Raw genomic sequence first — 20,833 nt, 5'->3', positions numbered from 1 at the left:
TGTTTCCCCAAAATTCACACGTTGAAAACAAATTCCCAATGTGATGGTATTTGGAAATGGGGCTTTTGGGAGGTGACTAAGTTGTGAGGGTGGGGCCCTCATAACTGAGATTAGTGCTCTAGTAAAAAAGACCCCAGAGAGCTCCTTCACCCTTTCTACCATGTGAAGACAGTGAGAAGATGGCCATCTAAGAATCAGGAAGCAGGTCCTCCCCAGACACACAATCTTCCAGTGTTTTGATCTTGGACTTTTCAGCCTCTAGAACTGTGACAAATAAGAGGTTGTTGCTTGAGCCACCTAGTCTATGGTATTTTTGTTTTAGCGGCTAAATGGATTAAGTTTAAAAGGGGAAGTTTGGACACTGAGACAGACACACAAAGGCGCCATGTGAAGAGATATAGGGGGAAGATGGCCGTCTATAAGCCAATGAACGCCAGAAGTTAGGAGAGAAGCTTGAAACAGATTCTTCCTCACAGCTCACAGAAAGACCAACCCTACAAGCGTTTTGATCGTGGACTCCTAGCTTCCAGAACTGTGCGGCAACACATTTCTATTGTTTAAGTCACCAGCTTATGAGACTTTCGTTGTGGTAGCCCTAGGAATAAGCTAAAGAGGCAAGCACAACGCCAACCATGGCTGATATTCGTCTGGTGCTTACCTTATGCTGGGCGCTTGTCTCATCGCTTTACTTGTGTTACCTGGTATAATCCTAGGAATACTGTGGTGTAGGTCCTATTATTATTCCCATTTTACAGGTGAGGAAGCTGAGACCCAGAGAGGTTAAATACTTTTCCAAGGTTCAACAATATGAAAGAGGCAAGGCTGAGATTTAAATCTATGCTGGCTGGCTCCAGAGACCAAGTTCTTTATTGAGTTATTGAGAAGACTATATAAAATAATAACCATAAAGTATTTAACACAGGATTTGGCACATAGTAAGTACCCAAAGTGTTATTTAAGATTATAATTCTTTTCAGCCCCTGCACCACTGCAGTGACAACTGCCTCTGACTTTCTTCAAGTTCTCTTTCATACTTGTTTGTCTCTGCAGTTACTGGGAGTAGGGCCCTTCTGATGAGCTAATACCCAGCCTCATTCAGGGCACACCTGTGAACATGATAAGCCTGAGTGTCCCAGACAAGGGGAAGCTAAGCCTGGCAAGTGCCTATGGTGGGGCCCCTTCCTATTCCACAGTCAACCATCTCTGCGGAAACTGTCTCTGCTTGAAGCTTTCTCACACCAGCCATCAGCCACAGCACCAGGTCCAGGGTGAGGATGCTTGTATGACCCTGCAGAGTGAGCGCCTCCTGAAACTCGGTGCTCTGGTTGCCTCACTTGCCTCACTGTAATCCCAACCCTGCTGAGCTACCTCTGCCTCCATTCGATCACTAAAATAGTAAGTATCGATTAAGAGCGAAGAAGTGCGTTATACACCTTGGAGAGATTATCCAAAAAAAAAAAAAAAGGAAAAAGAGACACCAGTCTGCTTCTTCAAAGCAAATAAAAACAAGGCATAACTGCTGCTTCCCACCAAGACCAGGCTGGGGGTGGTGGGAGAGAATGCCGGTGAGCTGCTCCTTTGGGCCAAGGTTTCTCCCACATTGGAAGAACCATCCTCAGAAAGAGGCAAGTCACTGATTTTAATCTTTGGGGGTCTAACCTCAGCTGTTTTTATCCCTTAAATAACTTCCCTGGGATCAGAATGGCTAACTAAGAGATCAGACCTTTCACTGGGCATTGTGAACAAAACAAAACAAAACAAAACACATTCTTTTGCAGAGTGAGAGAGAGGGTAGTGAATCATAGTTTTTTCAAGTTTGAAGGTGTGAGAACCAGGAAGTGGAAGATAATCAACCTAGATCTAGAAACTGACCTGTCAGGTTTCATTGGCCACAGGGCAGAAAGCCAAACAAGTTGACCAAAGCAACTGGCTGCGAACTCCATGGGCCTAGGTATAGGTAGCTGTGGTCACAGAGGATCTCTATCTGCTGACATGCCAGGGGGCCATCCGCTGAGCTGATGCCCTTAGCTCTCCTCCCCTCTCCTCCTCCAGCTGTGGAGTCTGAGGCCCTGCTGTCCCCTCCTACCCCCGTGCTGTTTGCATCTGTCCTAGTGCTTACGCAGCTCTGCAGATGAGGAGGGGTTTCTGTCAAGAGATACCCAAGCATGAACCTCTGGCTGTTACCTGTGTGGGACTTGGCTTCAACATCTGCTCCCAGAGCTATAGGGTGTCCTATCTGTAGCTTCCATCCACGTGCCCCATCTACTGTTCTCTCGGCCCAGACCGAGTGGCCCTCTTCCCATTCACCCCTCCATCTTCACACACTTCTGTCTGTTGACCTGAGCAGCTTAGGAAATGGACCTTTGTGTTCTTTTTTTATTTGAACAGTTTTTGAATATCTAAAATGGGGGTGGGGGAGAGCAAAGAGGCCTGGAAATGGAAAAGATCTCTCAATCAATTTCTGGGACTCTTTCGGTGAAGATGTTTTGAATTCCCTTGGTGGAAACTGATACCTGGCGTGGACCAGGGCTCGGATACAAAGACCAGGTTAATAACATTTCTTTCAAAAGAGTTTCTAGATACGGTTGTCTTAGAGCCCAGGCCCAACTTTAAGTGTCCGCTGTGGGCGTGTCTCCCCACACTGCACCCCTTTTGCCATTGAATGACTGCATCTTTGAATCCAAATATATACTCAGAATTGAGGCCATAGATGGGAATGAGCTCCTTCTTTGTCCAGCTGAAACCTTCCTCCTACAGTCCACAGTCTCCGCTGCTGAGACTGACTGACCTGACAGTGCTTATTCCCTTCAGGAAAGATCCTGCCCCAGAGCCTTGCCTGGGAAGACCACATCAGAACATAATCCAATCTCTATGCAAAAAAAAAAAACCCCTCCAGATAGCAGGAGAATTGCCTGACAAAACCCCTCTTATCACTGCCTTACCAGTTCTGATTGTCCTTCTAAACAGAAGCCACCTCACCATGAGTAATAGAAAGAACAGAATTCCTTTTGAAGGAACCAGTGAAACAATTTCACCCTTTGATTAGGTGGCGAATGTTGTATTCATAGGCTGTTAGATCGAAACTATTTAGTAAAGTGCGGGCCCCTTGTTTTACAGGTAGGAAACTGAGGCCCAGAAAGGGAAAGTGATTTTCCTAATGTTGGCTAGTGGCAAAGGCGGGACTAGGATCCAGCAATTCTGAGTCCCAGCTCACAACTCTTTGAAATATTTATCCAGACTGTATAGCAGAACACAGAAACTGTTATATTATAAACCTTAATCCAAATAGAGACCAGGTTACAACAATGTGATCGAATAGTCCTGGAGCATCAATGAATCCACAATGACAATCTAAGACCCCCTGGATGAAGGGCTCTACCCACATTAATGTAACATTAGAAAGAAAATATATTAGGGGTTCTCTAATGTTTATCACTTCTATCTCCTGAATGCCACTTAAATTAATCTCTTTCTCTTGTCTCTACTTGAGTCCACGTAGTCACTACCATTTCATCACCCAAATCCACTCTTGCCTTAAGAATAAAGTCCCAGATCCTCAAAATGGACAATAAAGGTCTGTGTATCCTGGTTTCATCTTGCTCTCTGTTGGCTCTGCCTAGAACACTCTTTCTCCTTTCCACCTACATCAGTGGTTCTCAAACTGGTGGGATTTTATGCCCCAAGGGATATTTGGCAATATCTGGAGACAATTTTTGGTTGTCGCAGATGGCATCTTACTGGGTAGAAGCCAGAGACATTGCTAAACATTGTACAATGACCAGGACATGCCCTCATATCAAAAAATTATCCATCCTAAAATGTTCATAGTGCTGAGGTTGAAAAAACACTCAGTCTTTGGAAACCATCTTAAATACCACTTCTTCCAAGAAGCCCTCCCATGAGATTTTATACTAGTTGAAGTCCACCCCCTCAACTTATGCCTTCTCCTTTACAATACTTGGCACATGGGAGTATCTGTGAAAAAGTAACATCACAAAGCTAATAAGTGTCTTCCCCACCAGTCCATCAGCTCCAGGATGGAGTGGAGTGTTTGGTTCATCACCTGATCCCAGTGCCCTGTATGTGCCAAATGTAGTTAGGCATCACTTTTTGCCTTAATGACCTTGGAACACGAAAAAAAGGTAGTTTACTCAGGTGACCTGTCTTTTACCAGGAGTTGCGTGGGTTTCCAAGGGCTTCAAATACAGACCCGCAGGGGACCCATGGTTAAGAACACAGTCTTGGTAGTCTGGAAGTAGTAGGTGGATATCATAATTCTACTACCTCTTAGCTGAGTGACAAGCTCAGGAGAATCTAGCCCAGCACCTGTAGGCAGCATTCCATTCTCCCAGAGGGTAATAAAAGTAAGAGCTGGTAACTTTTATTAAGCATGAGTAGGCCAGGCACTGTTCTAAGCATCAATTTTAACAACAACCTATGAGGTAGGTTCCAGTATTTTGCCCACTTTCCAGATGGGAAAACTAAGGCCCAAGGAAGTTCTGTCACTTGCCCAAGGTCACAAAGCTAAGTGTCAGGGCCAGGATGTGAACCTAAGCCATCTGGCACCTGAAACTGTGCTCTTAAGTGTTATACACACTGCCCTCCTAGGATGTTTAACTGCCCATAATGAATTTTAACTCAGTTCCTTCATTTGAAATAGGATTCAGCTTCTTATGGCCTTAAGTGTGAGGCCTGATGGTGCCAAACTGTGCTCACTTTATATGTCTACTTTATATGTATACTTCTCATCTGAAAGCTTCCTATACAACTCTCCAGGACCCTCTACCCCACTTGTTTTTCTGCGCTAAAGAAGAAAAACAAACAACAAATGAAACCATGTAGAGAGTTTCCACCAACACTTTTTTTTAAGTTCTAAAACCACCAGCATCTCCAATTCCCTTGAGAGTCAACTGTTATCCTAATACAGCTGACGCATCTCTGGTTTCTTCCTGAAACAACTCCTATCTTCCCTGGTGCTTGCAAACTAAGCCCCACGGTATTATTTTTTAATTGGAATTTTTATTGAGATAGTTATCACCTCACATACAGTTGTAAGAAATAATATAGAGAGATCTTATTCAGACTTCCCTAGCTTTACTTGTACGTGCGTGTATGTTCAGTTATATACCAGCTAACATTATACTTAATGGTGAGTTATATACGTGTGTGTTCAGTTATATACATTTCATCACATATGTAGGTTCCTCTCCAAAGTTTCAGAACAGTTCCGTCACCACAAGATCCCTCCTGTTGCCCTTTTATAATTACTTGCATGTCCCTCCTGTACCCCCACCTCCTCTTTCACCCCTGACAATCATTAATCTGTTCTCCATTTCTAAAATTTTGTTATTTCAAAGTGTTATGTAACTGGAATCATATAGTTTGAAGATTTTTGGAATTGGCTTTTTAAAACTCTTGAGATGCATCCAAGTTATTGCATGGATCGGTAGTTCATTCCTTTCTATTGCTGAGTAGTATTCCATCGTAGAGATGTATCATAGTTTGTGTGACCATTCATCTGCTGAAGAACATCTGGGTTGTTTCCAGGTTTTGGTTACTATGAATAATGCTGCTATGAACATTCGTGGACAGCTTTCACCACTCTAGGATAAATGCCTGGATCATAAGGGAAAGTATTCACTCACTCACCATTAAGTATAATGTTAGCTTTTTTTTTTTTTGGTAGATGTTCTTTATCAAAATCAGGAAATTTATCTCGATTTTTAACGTGCTAAGAAATTGCTTTCTATTACCTATGAATTATAGCACACCCTCACCTAATGCTTTCACAGAACGTGTTGGGTAGTCTTTTTCTAATGAGGGCAGATCTGTAGGTACGATCATCAAGTAGGCTCTTTAGTTTTCCAAAGAATAAAATTATTTCTTGCTTAGATCAGGAGATGCCCATCATTGCAGTTATTAATGAAATGTGTCATCTTTGCCTTTCCAGACAAGCATCTGCAGATCATCTTTAAATCCTCACACAGCAAAACCACATAATAGTGGTTTACAGATATTGCATGCTCAATAAGTAGCAATACCTAACACTTTTATAGTGTTTTACAACTCACTTGACCCTCGCGGTGACTCTGGGAAATAGGTATTATTAGCCTTGCTTCCAGAAGCTTCCAGAGGTTTAGGGAAATTAAGTGACTTGCTGAAGCCATTTGACTTGTAGGGGAAGAGCCAGGATTGTCTAAGCCCAAGTTCCGTGTTGGCTTCACTCCTGCAGAACTGATGGTAAAGAATAGGAAACCCAGACTCACTGATCTCTAAAGGTCTTTTCCAAGTCTAAGGCACTGAGAAGCTATGACAAAGGAGGATGATGGCAGTGTCTTCGTTCACGTCATACTTGCCTTGCTTGGCATCCAGATAGAGTTCTCCTTCTACTGCCATTGCTGTGCATTCTACCAGGAGTCATTTGACTTTATCTAGTGGGTTGACTCTCCTCTGATTCCACTCACTTTAATTTCTGACCTTCTATTTTTCCAATCTAGCACATGCTTGTACTTGATTCAAGCAAACATTGCCAAGTGTTTTTTTGTTGTTGTTGTTTTCTCTGTTTTGGCAACACTGTCCTTGGAGATCTCGGCTTTTCACCATTTCCAAGATGCTCTGTTTTCTCGCCCTCTGAATTCTTCCCTTGGATGCCCCCAGCATTCAAGGGCTGCTAGATCGAGGGCTGCTGCACCTCTCTCACTGTCGTGGCACAATCCTGGGCAGAGGCTCTTAGTAAACTTATTCATTCCTCATGGCCTGTGCCCAGAGCTTTGGGAGGAAAATGGAGAGCATTCAAAAGATGGTGACATCTTCAATAATTTTATATTCTTGTTATTCACCCTTAGCTATCAAGTGGCAGGTAAAAGAGCTAAGGTGAAAAACGAATCTAGAAATCTTGTAAGCTGTAGGTTTATGTTGACGGTTCTTTAAGGGATATTGGGATCTGCTCAAGGGACTTGTAATGCCAAAGCCTGAAGTCACCTCAGTTTTTTGGCACCTCTCGAGTGCCACTGTTCATGAGGGAAGGCGTAGACCTGGGTGCTATGGCAGCATACTTACCAGTTATCCTACCTATGGCCCCTCTCACTCTTGATCTCACTGTGGCAGACACAGAAGAGAGACAGGAGTAGTAGAAAGAAGGTGGGACAGGATTATTTTTGTGGGAGTCTTCATTAACACTGCCTTCTTGGAAGTGGAACTTTGAAGGGGCCCGCTGGGCCATTTGAAATATGATAATGAATATATACCCAGAAATAGTCAGAAGAAATCCATTACCCAATATGATCTTTTCCTTGTTGGCGCTTGTGATGCCCACTGGCAGGAGTTCTGAGCCGGGATGAGGGGAATTCTCAAAAGCCCAAAATCCCATCCTATTCTCTTTTCGTACTTTAAAGAACGCTTCTCCTGTTCTGATCACCTCTCCCGCCACTTCTCTGTGACCCCAGCAATATCTCTTCTGTTCCCGTTGCTTCTCCCACCTTCCCTTCGTGACACCAGAGCAAATATCATGTCACTGAGTTATGTTTGGGGATGCTAGTTAACAGGCGCACATGTAGCAGAAAAAGCACTTCCGTGGCCTCTCTGTGTGTAACAGCAAAGCATTGGAAATAACGTAAATATCCCCCAGCAGGAGATTGGTTAAATAAATAAAAGACATTGGTTTAATGGAACATAACATAGACATTAAAATCAAGCTGTAGAAAAACACGTAATGACACTGAAAAATGTTTTCCGTGGAAAATATTGGTGGAAAAATGAAGATTGTAAAAAGTTTGTACAATACAACCTGAATCTTGTGAAAAATGTGTGTGTGTGCATGTGTGCACATGTGTGTATCAGGATGAAGAATTTGTAATAGCAGGCATCACAGTTCTTAGGGAATAAATTACCCTATTTTTAGAATACCCTCATCAACTGCTTCAGTGAGGAAGGTGAAGCTTTGAGATCAGGCAAATTAGGTAGATGAAAAGATGGCCAAACTGCTCTGCATGTGAAATGACAGGAACTTGAGAATAAGAAAAACTAAGATGTGAAGAAGGGCTGGAAGGGGGGAAAAACCGTCTGAGAAGCATGAGGTAGTTGGAACCAGCCAGAAAAGGTAAGAGGTCAATAAGAAGTTCCTGGTGGTCTGATGGTCAAATGAGATTTAGGAAAAAGAATTTTGAATATTCAATTTTTGAGATGTAAACTCCCTTTGTATCCCATACCCTTCAGTGAAATCTGGTATGGCTATACTACCTGACGTTACCAGGGGACATGAACGAGAAGAAGCAACAGGGGGAGGCAGAACTGGCCCTTGGTTGACGCCCAGGAAGAAGAGCAACAGACTGTGGGGGCAGCGGGGAAGAAAAGAGACCAGGGCTCCCAGCAGTGGCCCCAGCGAGTATGAGACAAACCCTGTTTTTTATCAATAAACTGGAGAAAGGCAGACCTTGAAGCAGGGTGACTGATGTCTGTTTTATATACACATGTTTATACACATACAGAAGGAAGACTGGAAAGAAATAAACCCAAACAGGAAAGAGTGGGCATCTTGGGGTGGTAGATGACAAGTGAGTTTCCTTCTCTTCTTTGAATTTCATTTATTTTTAATTATCTTCTACAATTATAATGTTTTCCTTTTGCAATTAGGAAACCATTTTTCAAAATCACCCTGCCCTATGTCTTCAAAGAGAGCAGGGAGAAAAGGTGCGGAAAAGGCTTCTGAAGGTTTCCTGAGCAGAAAGCTCTGGCTGTTCATGGGCCCTGCCGCGGAGAAATCTAGGGTCATGAGAGGACCCCGGGCATTGTGGTAGAGGAATGCCTGTAAGGGGGCGCTAAAAGGAGGGCCCAAGGGGCACAGCTGCTAGTGCTTTCATGCTCAGGATGCCTTGTGAAGCCAGGGGCCTTCCTTATCTGACTCCTTATTGAAGGAGCTCAGTAAGCTGGCACCCACTGGAACAAGGCACAAGAGACCAGGCAGAGCAGGCAGCAGCAGCAGCCTCCCTCTCAGAGGCCTTGCCTTCCTCCATTTCCCCTTTGCCACCAGTAAACTTTCTAGCTTGTTAAGCTCCCCAGGGAGCCCAATTGATCACAGCATGTCCCTTTTCTTCCTGGCTACTCCTTATTCTCTGCTCTCAGACTCTGAACTGGTCTGACTGGTGAAAGAGCCTGAGGTTCTTTCACTGGTAGCTCAGATCAAAGGGCCAGGGAAACCTGGAGAAGAGCAAAAAAAAAAAAAGTGGCAGAGAGCACACACTGTCTAACCGAGGCTTATTTGCTTGCACAATCTCAGGCCAGAGATATGTCTACCCAGCAATTTCTAAGTATTTCCTAGACTGACCTGTATACTGAGAAGTTGGAAATAGGTAGGCACAGATCTCTGGACCCAAGGGCCCGATTTCTGTTGGAGCTCAGTGCCCTTCAGAGGAAGCCTGATGAGTCACTTGTTCACTCACCTTCGGGGCCCAGGAACACACCAGGTAGGAAACATGCACAATGAAGTCTGTTGGTTCATACCTTGCTTACCTCCCCAGCCCTCTAGCCACTTAGAGGGAAGGGAAACTTCCCTGACCTCTCTTCCTCCCTGCTCTATGTGATCACTTGCTTCTAGTATTTGTCCATAGCCTCTTCTATTCTCCTCTCATATACTTTCCTGTCTTAGCACCTACTGGAGTAGGAGTTAGATTTACATGTACCATCATTTATTAAGCATCTGTTACACAGGCACTGTGCTAGGCCATGTGCGCATGTATCTTTCACTTACCATCACAGTCCTGTGTGGTACATATTATTATTTCCATGCAGTAATGGAAACAGAAACTAGTAGAGGTTGAGACCGGCCCAGAGTTAATGGACAAGTTGATGGGAAGTCAGGGTTCAAACCCAGATCCTCTTATGCTAAGCAAATCTCTTCTTCGTTAGGCCATGTTGCCTTGCAGGTTTTCTGGAGTATAATTCTGCTGCCTACCTGTCCTTCTGTGTCCTCTCTCTTCCCTCCTGTCCCCATTGGCACACACAGGGATATAGCCCTCTATATCCCTGATATAGGTATCAGGGAAGAGTCCATGCAAGTTTCCAAGACCCAGTGGCCTCCACAATTGAGGACGCAGGTCCATTAGAGAAAGGAGCTCATGTCTGACTCAGCATAAACAATAGGCCCAGAATCACATCCCAAAATGCTCAGTCCTCAGGGATCTCTAGCCTTGGGCCAAGGGCGGCAAATCTCTGAGACGCTTTAAATTTGCCAGCAACTGTTCCCTGAAACTCTTGGCCCTGCCAGTCCATTTCTTAAAAGCTTTTTTTCCTTGCCATCAGGATTTCTTGGCCTAATGTAGCCAGTATTGCCAGGTGTCTGTGTGTGAATGACTGCCTGCCTGCTCAGAATCAAAGTCTGAATCTTGGAAAAATCTGGCAAGACATAGCAGCAATAGGTAATCTATGGTGCCATCAATTTAGATTCCAAGACCCAGATAATATTTTACAAAGGCTTCTAACCCTTACCTTGGTATCTCTCTGAGACCCTCTGTCTGACTCGATCATCCTGGGAGGCTGCAAGTTCCCTTATTTTGGTTTATCCCCAAATTCACAAGTGTTGCCCTGGGGATCTTAATTGCAACCTTTTAATGATTATTTATCAGCACACACCAGTAAACTGGAATAGAAGAGAGCTTGCTTCCTGTTTCCTTCCCAAATTTGGCTGCTCCCAGAGAGAGACGCCAAGGTGGGAGGGGGCGAAAGGGCCTTCAAAACCCTAAACAGCTCCATACTCCTAAAAGGAGACTTGGAGGGCATCTGACCTAACACCCACTCTTTACATATGGGAAACTGACACTAGGAGTGATGTGACTTGTCCAAAGTCACAGAGCAAGTCGGCAGCGGAATTTGGGCTGGAACCTTGGTTCCCATGGCCCTATGCCATGTTTTGAGGAGAACAGAAAGGATTTGGGCTGTGAAGAGTCATGGCGAGTGTCCAGTAAAGATTCTACGAATGAGTGAGTTTCCTTCTGATGCTCTGGCTGCTGTGTCTGAGCCACCGATGAGCAGGGTGTCCTAGACTCAGGGGCCAACAAGAATCTCGGACACTGGGCACCCATGTCGTCTCTTTGTTAACACCAGAGGCACATCGCTGATGTTCAGGACTATGTTGCATCGCCAGCTCGGACCCAACTCTCTGCCCTGCCTCGCCGACATATTCAAATTGTCACTAACATGCTACTGAGGCCAGAAGGGTGTCCTCCTAGAGTGGGCATCATGCTGCCGGGATCTAGCCCTGTATATGGATTCAGGGTAGTGGGAACTGTAGAAAGGGGGATGAGTACTATTATGGGATAGTAAGAGAAAATTTGGGGCTTGGGATAATTTTGCTTGACATCTTTGGCATTACTGTTGAACAAGGATAGACAAGACATAGGTAATATCGAGAATGGCATTAAAAATTATGTTTATAAGGTGGGTTTTCTTTAGGAAAATAAAAAGAAAGCAAAACTATTTGTAATTTTTCTACACAGATAATTCTGTCATTATTTTACTAAAAACATAAAAGCAATAATGCATATAGTTAGAAAAGTCAAACACTACAGAAAGATTTAAAATAAATAGTTAAAAAAGATAATATGTAATAAATGCATATTACTAAGTGAAAGAAGCCGATATGAAAAGGCTACATACTGTATGATTTTAACTACATGACATACTGGAAAAGGCAAAACTATGAAGAACAGTAAAAAGAAAAATCAGTGTTTGTCAGGGGCTGGAGGTCAGGGATAAGAGATGACCAGACAGAGCAGAGGATTTTTAGCACAGTGAAAACACTCTGTGTGATACTATAGTGATGGATACATGTCACATGTTTGTCTAAACAAATAGGATGTACAACATAAGAGTAAACCCTAATGTTAACCATGGACTTTGAGTGATTATGATGTGTCAATGTAGGTTCACCATTTGTAATAAATGTACACTGTGGTGGGGGATATTGACAATGGGGGAAGCTGTGCATGTGTGGGGGCAGGGGATATATAGGAAATATCTGTATCTTCCCCTCAATTTTGTTGTGAATATTAAAATGTCCTAAAAACAATTACTTCTTAATAGTAATAAAAAATTACTCTCTCCCCAATTCCTTTTAGTCCCATTTTCCAATGAAGTTAACAGCTTCACTTGTATAATTTCAGATAATCTTCTTGAATGCAAACACTGTACTAGCTTATATGTTTATGCTAGTTTATCACTTTTTTTTTTTTTGATAAACCAAGGGAATCATATTAAACACAATTCTGCGTTCTGCCTTTTCACATAATAACAGACTTTGCAGACTGGTCTATACCAGCACACACAGAACTAACTCATTCTGTATACAGGCCATGCAGTTTACAAAGAATGGTATGGAGAATTTTTCTTTTTTTTCTTTTCTTTTCTTTCCTTTTTTTTTCTTTTTTAACTTTTTTCACCCAGCCCTGCAACCCCCCTCCCTTCTGGCAATCATCAGTTTCTTCTCTGCATCTGTGAGTCTGTTTTCATTTAGTTTGTTCGTTTCTTTCATTCCTTAGATTCCACATTTAAGTGAAATTATACAGTATTTATCTTTCTCTGTCTGACTTATTTTACCCAGCGTAGTACCTTCTAGGTCCATCTATGTCGTTGCAAATGGTAAGACTTCGTTTTTTATGGCTGAGTAATATTCCATTGTATATATGAACCATAACTTCTTTATCCAACTGTCTTGACGGGCACTTAGGCTGCTTCCATATCTTGGCTATTGTGAATAGCACTGCCGTGAACATAGGAGTGCACAGATCTTGACAAACTAGTATTTTTGGTTTTCTCTGGCTAAATACTCAGAAGTGCAATTACTGGGTCAAAAGGTAGTTCTATTTTTAAGTTTTTGAGGAACCTCCCAACTGATTTCCATAGTGGTTATACCAATTCGCAATCCCACCACCTTTTCTTCACATCCTCGCCAGTGTTTGTTGTTTTCTGATTAATTGATGATAGCCAATTTGACAGGTGTGAGGTGATATCTCATTGTGGTTTTAATTTGCATTTCTCTGATGATTAGTGACCTTTCCTTTTTATTTTTATTTTTTTAAAGAAAGGCAGACTGGCACATGAGGCGCCTCATTTGGATGTGTCTGGAGTCTCAGAAACTTGACTACCCTATGCTTTCTTACAAACGGACCTTGTGAGCTTGTTTGGAGGTTCTAGAACAGGAGCATGGCTACTTATATACACTTGACTCTCCTCTAGCTGGGAAGGTCATCCTCTCCAACCCAGTATGTAGCTGCAGGAGGGATGCATGTGAAACAGTAAGGGAGGAAGGGGACACCCGCCTAAGCCAGTCAGACTAGCCAAATCAACCCTGGTGATCAATGGGGTGACATATGTCACAGCCAGATGGCACTCATATCCAGAGAAAATTTTTCTTTTAAGAGCTGGAAAGGACCTTTGAGATCTTGAAATACAACCTTGGGTTTTTATAAATCAGAAAACTGTGGCTCAAGAGGTTAAATTCTTTGACCCTAAGAACCCAGAGCATTAGAGATTGAACTTGTAGTCCAAGCCCTGTTCACCAAGCCACACTTCCTCTATGTTCTTAAAGATGGGAACATTTGAAGAAACTGAGGCAACCTTAGCCTTCAAAGAACACCTCACACCCTATCAGATACATCTTTTTAAAAAAAACACTAGCAAGTGCTTTTTTGGTGGACTATGAAGCAACATGCATTTGGGGAACCCTTTTAGTGTGTGTGTTTGAAACTATATGGGGGAGTCATGTCAATAGATTTTCAATACAGAAACCAGGCATCAAGAGAGTTTTCCTAGTAGATACTGTCCAAGTATCCCTTTTATCTTAAAATTGTTAGAATTAGAGGCAAGAATTTCCTTCATTGGGTAGATCCCACTTCTTTTTTCTTCTCTTTTTTTCCTCCTACATATCCCTGTCCACTTAAAATGATACTCTACACTTCTACTACTTTGTAGTTTATAAAGTACATTTCATATACATTATCTTCTTGCTACTCGTCCTTACCCTGTGAGTCAGGCTGGCATGATTATATCTATTTAATAAGAAACTCAAGGTTAGAGATCTTGTGACCAGTTTGAGTTCACATATGTAGTGAATGTGCCACCCGCTGTTATGTGCGGCTACCTCAGTTTGTGTTCCACTAGACACAGGACCAGCTTGTCTGTTTAGTAATTTTAACATTACTGACATTACGTGTGCATCACCATATCAGGAGAACATGCCAAATACTTTGAGTCCTCTGATGTGGAAACGAGATAAACTCGAACAGGATACATTCAACTATCATTGATAAGTCAGCCTCTCTCTCTCTCTAAAGCCAGAAAAGTTGAAGTGTAATAAGTTCTGGGTTTGGGGTTTTTTATTTTTGTTTCTTGGGAGATGAGGTTTTGGCCCACAAAGAACATAGTATCAGCCAGTCATAAAACACAAACTTAAAAAAAAGGATGTTAGGAGAGCTGATGTTCCGGGCCACACGGAATGATACTGTGTCCAACCTCACTTGGCATTTAAACTAAAACATACTTTTAAATGCTGGTATCATCGCTCTCATGACATTAAAACTGACCTAGTCTGGAGTAATGCATCTGGACAATTCCAGATATCATTCATCTAGTGGGGCATTTCCCCTCAGTGTCCACAGAGCAGTTACTGAAACAGTAATGGCTGAAATGAACTTCTGCTCTTTACATTTCCACTTACATTTCTCAAAACCTCTTAATGGGAATTCACATGCTCTGGAGCAAGGGGGATGGAAAAGAGGAAGAGGTATGGGTGGGGCTTCTGCAGCCTCTAGGCTCATTAGAAATTATGACTCACCAGCTCCTCACTCCTTTCTGTCCATACAAATTCAGGTCACATTCCTAGTGACATAGGACCTAGGAAAACTATGACCTGATTACAGAACACAGGACAATTTCCCTTTAACTACCCAGGATGGTCATAGAATGAGAATCCTAATCATACAAGGCACAATCATAGTAAAAGGATATTTAACCCACAGAAGGCAATTCTGGAGGATGTGCAAGCAAGTTGCCCTAAAAATGTCAGGGTTTGTCCTTGTTACAGTGATGAGATGTATTCTGTATGCTTCAAAAGGTAGATAGAATATGGATGGATTGATAGAAATTTCAAGGAGGTAATTGTTAGTACTTAAGGAAAAAACTACTGAAGATAGAGGTGATTGGGTGAATAGTTAGGACTATGGGCTTTGGAATTACAGAATTGGAAGATGAGAAGTCCCAGTTGGTCACATACTACTACTATGTGACCATGGGCAAGTGGCTCATTGTTCTAAGCCAGAGTTTTCTGTCTCACAAAGTTGTATAAATCAAATAAAGGCAGGGACCTTGTCCTTCATGTTTATTCCTGTATACCAAGCCCCCAAGCCCAGGGTCTAGCACATATCAGGTGCTCAATTAATATACTAGAATGATTGAATTTATTGAATCCTTAATATGAGACAGATGCTTGGATAAGCATTATCATTCATTTCAAACACATTCATTCACAAACATTTACCAGGTGCCAGGAATTGGGCTCATCATGGTAGTCTTTACTGCCATTATTGTTACTGTGAAAATTAATAAAGGAAACCACAATTAAAATTGGAATCAGGAAGGCCTATAGAGGAAGTGCTTGTGCCCTACCACTTGATGTCAATTACTCCAAATAGGAAGATGTCACTTACAGATCCCGGATAGGAAATAACACGCCTTGCACAAGAAGTGTAGCTACTTTACTACCCCAGAGGAAGATTTTCCTCTTGCCCAGAAATAAGGCCAGCCAATGGAAAAACAGCTCAAACAAAGAGAAGCTGTTGTCATCTTAGTTCTTACTTTCCTCCAATGAAGTTTCATTTTTCTCTTGCTGATAAGTTTCTTATCCCACCATCCTTTTTCTGAAAGCCTTCCATCTTGTATAACCCCTTGGGGTATCTCTCTGCTTGCCAGATAAGAAGCTGCCCGATTCATGAATTGTTTAATAAAGCCAACTAGATCTTCAAATTTACTCAGCTTATTAACATTACTATTATTGTTATTAACATTATTATTATTGCATTGTTTTTTGGAGATGGTTGTTAAATGGGTCACTTTAGGTGGTAGTGAGTATCATTACTGTTGGAAGTGCCTAAACTCATGCTGGATGATGAGTTGGTAATGCTGACAAAGAAATTCATGCACCTGCATAAGGGTTGGGGTTGTAGCCAAACCTGAAATTATAATTCTGATTTTACATAATTCAGATAGATAGCTAGTTAGCACCACTTCTCACTTTTGCTCTTTACACACAGAAACACTGTGGAAGGGAAACATTTGCCCCATGAGCTTCCTCTGTGTAAATCTTGCTATAATTTGACTGCTCGTTAAAGTCCTTTTGAAAGAAATGGAAAAGAAAGTCCACTTGAATACATTTCAATATAGGATTCTTCTAGCTCAAGTCAAACCTTGGCACTACGCATCCTGCTTCCTTTTCAAAAATATTTGGGAGCTGTTGATTTTGAGACATATTAGGGATGCCATCATTTCATTGCTGATAAGAAAATGTATATGTATGTGTAAAAGAAAGATAATGAGCTTTCCACTGCTAAGGAATAATTTCAAGGCCATATGAATACCACCAGCAAGGTTAAACTCCTTTAATCTTCTGCAGCATTATCTTTGGCTTTTTTTGAGTTTGGTACCGTTGTCTGTGCTACAGCTTGTGGCTGCAGCTATGTGCTTCAGACTGGACTACACTAATTATCACAGTGAAAATGGAAAACTGTTCCCACCATGGTCATCTGACTTCCAAAAGCCAAACACTTGGGAATTAGGAAATTGCTGGTTGATTTGTTGAAACATTTGGTTTTCATCATGGCTGTTTGGAGTAGGCACAGACTGGTGGCAAAAGAGAACAGCTCTAAGGAGGGAATGTCCCATCTGGAGGTCACTCATAACTAACAAAACTCTGGGAGCAGCTTTTGGCTGCTCTACATCTTGGCTTTCCTGTCTGTACTGCAGCCAAATCCCCTTGCCTTGGATGAGACACTCCCATGTATTTGGCTGTAGAAACTCTGACTTCAAGATGTCCTAAAGGGTTTCTGGTTAAGAGGCATCCAACTCACTTCTCTTGGAGGTAAACTAAGGAGCTTCAGAATCCACTTTAGGAACTCTGCCCAAAGTCTACATTCAGAATGTTCGTTCCTTGAAAGCATTCTATACACTTCAATTCTCAAATCCTTTCTTGGAAGATGGTCTTTAAAAAACATTTATAGGCTTAAGATTTATTGGCCAAGGTGCTGCCCAAGGAACAGCCACAGATCGACAATGGCTTGACCAGTTGAGTTCTCCCATCCAGATGTTAAGATATTGGCTGAGCACCTTAGTATGAAGCCTTTCTTCTTTCCCCTTTCCTTTAGCCAACTCTTACCCCAACAACTCGTCTTCTGGCTACCAGGTTACCTACTTGTCTCTAGCTCTTGACCTTCTTTTCATCACTGAGTTCTTGCATTTGTAATTCATCCATCTTTATGCTTGGTTCTTTGGTTCCGCATCACTTTCTGTTGAGTACCCTTTGTCTTAGGATCTGCCTCAGAGTCTATATCTAATTTTGTCCACTTTAGATACATCCACCCAGTCATCTTCTGGTGTCCCATTGAGGGCTGGCTTCAAGGGTAGGTGCCTTATGCAGTACCATAAGACCATACACAGAAGGGTTCTGTATTTGGCTTAATGCTCAGCTGTTGCCTTCTTGAAAATCTTAATTTTATCTTTGAAACTGTTTTGTAAGTGAAGCCCGATGGGCAATGGAGCATGAACATAAGCAGAAGAGATAGGCACACCATTCTTTGCAGTCCTGCCTGCATATAGCACAGAATTCCAGTGGATCCACAATGCATGGGAGTTTAGCAAGACTCAACTTGAGTACAAGGCAAGAGCTTTAGGTCTGTAGATAAGCAGACATACTAACAGCCCCAAGAGGCTATGCTTTCCATTCAATCCAGAAATTGCTTCAAATGCAGAAAGAAAGCAATAGTGTTTGAAGAAACACAAATGACCTAGGAACTCCATCTTATCCTTTTCTACAAGTTACTTCCCTATAGTAGCCAACCACTGAGGCTGAAAATAATGACATAAAAAGAAAGACTAGGATAATCTATAATTCCTTTTCCTTTCCTTACTCTTCAGAAAGCCAAACTTGATAGAAAGTGTGTATATAAAGTATGCATATAAAGAAATGAAATAAAAACAGTTGAATTTGTTTTGTTAGCATTTCCACTGTTCTTGTAAGAATAAACTACATATGCATGTATCAACTCCAAAATGTGAACTGTGTAATTTATATGATTCCATATACAAGTGCTCTTATATTTCCATTTAAAAGTGGCATTGCATAATATAAAGATGAACATTGTCATGCCAATAATTTAAAATTTTAATTTTCCTGTAATGACATTAAATAGCAAATAAAAACACCATGTAAAGTCAAGAGAGAAGAGACCATGAAAGAAAAAAAGCTTTAACTTTTAAGACCTTTAACAACAATTTGCCTCTGCTTTTTGAACAAAGAGCCCCATTGTGTACTGGGCCCCACAAATTATGTAGCTGGCCCTGGTCCCATGGCTTCTGGACATGTCTACAAGCGCTGATAAAACTCATTCCTGACCCAGGCCTTCTCCCAGTGTGACTTCTCTGGGCCTTGTCACACTGCTGTCCTGGGCTTCAACTGAGACCAACAGCTATTATCTGCCCTTTTGGTAAAATAAACAAACAAACAAAAAAGCTCCCAAACATAGCTCTAACTGAATGGGGAAATGGAGGTAAAATGATGACGTGGTTATCCAAAGTCACAGGGTGTGCCAGGGATAGAGGCATAAACCGACTCTCATCCAGTCTTTAGATACAATGCCATGACCTGTCTGCACCCACCACTACTACTAGCATTTGAGTCTCAAACGTCATTTAAAAATACCAACAAAGTCATTATGTGTAATAACCTTTTGATCACACCCCAGCTGGGGGCACCATGGCCCCACGGGAACAGATGTTGAGCAAAAGGCTCTGCCCTTTAAGAGGTTCTGCACAGAACATTCCAAGGCCCCAGGGGAGTCGTATGTCTTGTTCAAGGTCAACAGGGGTTGCTCCACAGGCCAATACATGCTTCCTTGGCATCTTTGGAAAGGCTCTCCCCAGGCAAGTCAGAATATCTTTTCTAATCATCGTATCAAAGTCATTAGAAATTCTGAAGGAACAGGATCATTCCCATCTTTTTCCTTGAATTTCTCAGAGAATAAGATTTGCAAAATCAAGTTCAGGCGTCTTGTGCCACTGGCCAGATCCCTATTAATCAGAAGAAACCAAGACCAAATAGACCACAACCATGAGTACTTTGCAAATTGTCTGCTCATCCTTCGTGTAGTCTCCTCAAGACATCCAAATGGATTTTCAAACAAACATCTCTTAGCACGTTCTAGCTGTCCCCTTGCTATTCTCTTACAGCCTTCCATGAAGAGTACAAGGGTCCACTGAATCTGGGTTTCTTCCAGAAGCCTCACAACCACCTTTTGTTTGGTGCTGAGATGCCCTTAGCAACACAGCCTATTCCTCCAGATACTTCTGGGCTAGTCCAAATTCCTTTTAATGCCCAAACCTCCCCCTTTATGTACAGCTATGTAAAGGAGGACAGATCCTTGAGAGAACAATTTACAGACTGCTTTTGCCTGGAGCCTGCTGCTGGGCTGGCTGCTCAGCTGGCACTGCAGCCCCGATGGAAGGGTCGGTTGCCTTTTTGCCAGAATGAACTTGCAGTTGCTGTCTCCTTCCTTTTGGCAGGCACAAGAGGGAAAGGATATCTTATGGGCCACCTTGCACTGTTCTGGCTCTAACAAAATAGGTGATCATCTTTCCTTCCTGTTCCATCAAATGATAATTGTAAACACACATTTAAAATTTTTATGTTGCCATTTAAAACAATCATCACAAAAATTCTTAATAAAATGTAAAATGCTTCTGACATAATGGTAAGTAGAAATAAAAGCAGGATACCGGAGGTCTTTGACTTTTGTAAACAGTTAACATTTATGTATAGAAAAAAATAACAGGAAGGAAATATATCATTACACTGGATTTCTTTAGGTGGTGGGGTTAAAGGTAATTTTCTATTTTCTTCTTTAAACTTACTGGTATTTTCTAAAAGAAAGTACATTTTATAGGTATGTATTGCTTTTATAATCCAACAGGAAAGGACACTTTTCTATTTGCTAGCATTTTTTGCATTGTCCAAAAGGAAACCAACATCAGGCTTCTACTTCTTTTCCAGGTGACTTCTGTGTAGATCCTTTCTTTCAATCGAATTTTCTATAGAGGATACAGATTTTGGCTTTGACAAGACCTCTCATCCTATAATTACTCTTCTTTTCTTTTTTAAATGTGAAACTTGACAATATTTAGAAATAGCCCTATTAGAGCTTTGAATCAAGAAACTGTATTGCTTCCTCTTGGTTACCAGGGCTGAGAGCTCCCAACAGAATTTCCAAGTGGAAGGCTCTGGAGCTTACCTAAGACAGGACTCCAGGGAGACAGAGGCCTAGAGGATGCTGACTTTGTGCATCAAGGTGTGATGACGAGAACACTGATTTTGGAGTTGAATGGCTTAGAAACTCGGGGGTTTTTCTCTGCAAAAGTGATGATCATGTTTATTTTATCGAGTTATTTTAAAGATTAAAACGGACAATGCATGTAGATGGCCTAACGGTGCACACGATAAATTATTAATATTAGTGGTGAACACTAGAGAAGGCAGCAAAGGGAGAAATCTGCTTCTCTCACCATTTAAGTTTTCCAAAGT

At 41.9% G+C, this 20,833-nt stretch overlaps 1 protein-coding gene across 1 annotated transcript in view; it reads right to left on the bottom strand.

Annotated features, from left to right (window-relative positions):
* TTC9 (tetratricopeptide repeat domain 9) overlaps positions 1-20,833 on the bottom strand; it is a 29,176-nt gene that overhangs the window by 5,797 nt on the left and 2,546 nt on the right. The gene's annotated exons all lie outside the window — the stretch shown is intronic.

Source organism: Pteropus medius, unplaced genomic scaffold (genome assembly GCF_902729225.1).
Source record: "Pteropus medius unplaced genomic scaffold, Ma_sr-lr_union100, whole genome shotgun sequence".
In the NCBI taxonomy this organism is placed as follows: Eukaryota; Metazoa; Chordata; class Mammalia; order Chiroptera; family Pteropodidae; genus Pteropus; species Pteropus medius.
Note: the sequence above shows the minus strand (reverse complement) of the source record. Positions and strands in the feature narration are given on the sequence as shown.